Below are 3,097 nucleotides of genomic sequence, written 5' to 3'. Positions count from 1 at the left end.
CCCTCTTTTCTATAATCGCTAAGGCACAATTCTCTTCATCATCGGCCTTTGATGAAGACCCATCCCTGGTGTTCCTCCTTATCTCCTCTTACATCAAATTTGACCACAATCATTCCCAATTTGACAACTTCTCCCGATCATTGACAGAGTCCTCATAGCTATGCCAACTCTTTGGGAGTATTATTAGAGCAAGACTCATCATATCACCCTTATCAAAATTGAATCCAACACTTCCAAGTTCATTGTGACATTGAGTGAACTTGGTCAAGTATCTTGGAATCGTCTTGCGATTCTCCATTTTGATTTTTCGAGGCTTTTCCTTCAGTGCCGATTTCCTTTGGTGGTTGTTTCTTTGACATAAATCCATCAATTTTTTCAACGTAGCATATGAGTTTTCATTCCCATGGAGAGTCAAGACAATGTGGTATTGAAATCCCTCAAGGATTATCTGACTCACCTTTATCACACACTTCTTCAATTCAGCAAAATTATGTCCATATGATACTGATGGCTTAGCAATTTCTTGATCAACGAATTCCTTCAAGCCATTATCCTCTAGTACAACCTCCATTCTATCTCTCAATGCCATTATGCTTTAAAACCATTAGAAAAAATAACCTAGAAAAGATTAATTGAATTCAAGTGTTGTGCATGAATCCCTGTCCAAAATGGTAGCAAAAGTTGATGTCAAGTTGCACCTGATGAGATCGACGCTATGATACTGAGCCACATGTTGCAACAACTGGAAGTTTACTTCAGAGTCCATTAGATAAAAAAAGGGTAAAAGATCTCATTCACACGCCTGAGACTAAAGGGCCATGTATTGACTTGGTGGGAGGACCACGCGGAAACCCTGAGGTTGGAGGGAAAACCTCTAGTGACTATGTGAGAGGATTTCAAAATGCTCATTAAGTCATAGTTTTATTCCATTGGGTACATGGAGGACCATTGGATGCAGTGGCATTACTTCATGAAAACGTCAGGGCCAAAGTGTGCAGGACTACACCATAAAATTTAGAAAGATGGCTATAATGAGGGGCATCTCTCTCAAGAACCCAGATGTACTGCTCAAGTATTTGAGTGGTCTACACGACAATCTACTTGAGAAGGTGATGTTTTTCAAGCCCAAATTGATGGACGAGGCTTATGTATAGGCATAGTACATGGAGAACACAGGCCTAAAAAGAGGGAAATCAAGCGTATCAAAGAAGAAGGAGAACCATGAAGCTTCTAAGAATGGCAAGAAGAAGCAAAAAGGGGGAAATGCTAAAAGGAGGAAAACTAGAACACACTACTGCAAAGATCCTAGAAACCACTGCAACATTGATGGCCATATAGAGGAGATAACAACAAGAAGAATTCCATCACCACTAATTCGAGCAACCAAGTTGAAAGAATCTTAAACATGGACGAGAAGATTGTGTCTACATCAGTGAAGAAGGATGTGAATCTCAGTAGCCTTTAGCAACAAGAAGAGAAGGAAATGACCAAACTCCTCCATATAAAGATATAGGTCAAGAAGACAAAGATTGATGTTTTGTTTGACTTAGGATCATAGAAGAACCTTATTGTAGTAGAGATGGTCAAGAAGTTTGTGACCAACTAAACCCATATCCACTTGGATGGGTAAATAAGCATGTAGAGTTGAAGTAACAAAATAGTGAAAATTAGATTTGTTATTAGTGTCGATTTTATTGATGAAGTAGATCTAAATGTGGTTCCCCTTGATGTATGTGAAGTCATGTTTGGGAGTCCATACATGTAAATATGTGATTCGATATTCAGGAGGAGAGGTAACCAATATTGGCTCATCAAGGATGGAAAATCATTCATCATTAATGCGCACAAAAGACAATCAATACTTTCGCTTGTAAGTGCCAATGAAGTCAAGAAATTGATTAGTTCTAGCAATAAGTATGTTCTATTTTTTTTAAGAGAAGTTTAGTCTCAAGAGGAGTCAATAATATGTAAGGCATTCTCAGAGGGGTGTACCAAGAAACAAAAAAATTAATTCAATTTTTTAAAGGCATACAAGGATGTGTTTCGAGAGCCTAATGGGTTACCACAGAAGAGAGAAGTGGAACATGAGAATCAACTATTCCTAGACTCGCCATTGCCGAATATCAGGTTTTATAGGAATTCTGTTGTAGAAGGAAGTGAGGTGAAGAAACAGTTGCAACAACTACTTGAATAGGGTGTCATTCAACTGAGTACATTACCATTTGGCTCACCTATCATCATTGTGCCAAGGAAGGATGGGACTTGCTAGATGTGTATAAATTACAGGACGTTGAATAAAATCATGCTCAAGGACATATACCACCTACCTAGGATAGACGATCTACTAGATTAGTTGCAGCAAGAAAGGTATTTCACCAAGATGGACTTGAAGTTTAGATATCACCAAGTTTGAGTCAAAGAAGAAGATACATGGAAGACCACATTCAGAACTAAACAGGGTTTGTATGATTTGTTAATTATGCCATTTGTCCTATGTAATGTACCAAATACATTTTTAATATTAATTAATGATAGGTTGCACCAATTTTTAGATTCATTTGTTATAGTCTATATGGATGATATAGAAGTATATAATTCTATCTGGGTGGAGAATATTTCACATTTGACGCAGGTGCTGGAAACATTGAAGAAGCACCATCTACTAGAAAATATCAAGAAGTGTAGATTTACACAATAGTCTTTAGTATATTTTGGGTATGTTATCATTGGAGCAGAGCTGAAGATAGATCCTTTGAAGATAAAGGACGTCATGAAATCGTTGTTGCCTACTAAAGTTTTTTAGGTCAGTAGTTTCAATGGGGCAACAAAGTACTTGAGAAAATTCATAGCCTCATTTTCAATGATACCATCACCACTCCACAACATAACAACAAGTGGAAAGAGTTTCTAGTGGGGAAAATGTCAGTAGATGGCTTTCAAGGAGTTAAAGAAGAATATCGGTCAATTAGTATTTCTTGCATTATCAAACTTGTAGCAACCTTTCAAAGTGGAGACAAATTTGAGTTGGTATGCTATGGGAGTTCTCTTGATGCAAGGAGGAAGGTTCATTTTCTACCACTCTAAAGTATTTGATGGG

The sequence above is a fragment of the Pinus tabuliformis genome, chromosome 3_2 (assembly GCF_031772625.1).
Source record: "Pinus tabuliformis cultivar Carrire ecotype Pingquan chromosome 3_2, CPIR1, whole genome shotgun sequence".
NCBI classification, from domain to species: Eukaryota; Viridiplantae; Streptophyta; class Pinopsida; order Pinales; family Pinaceae; genus Pinus; species Pinus tabuliformis.
Note: the sequence above shows the minus strand (reverse complement) of the source record.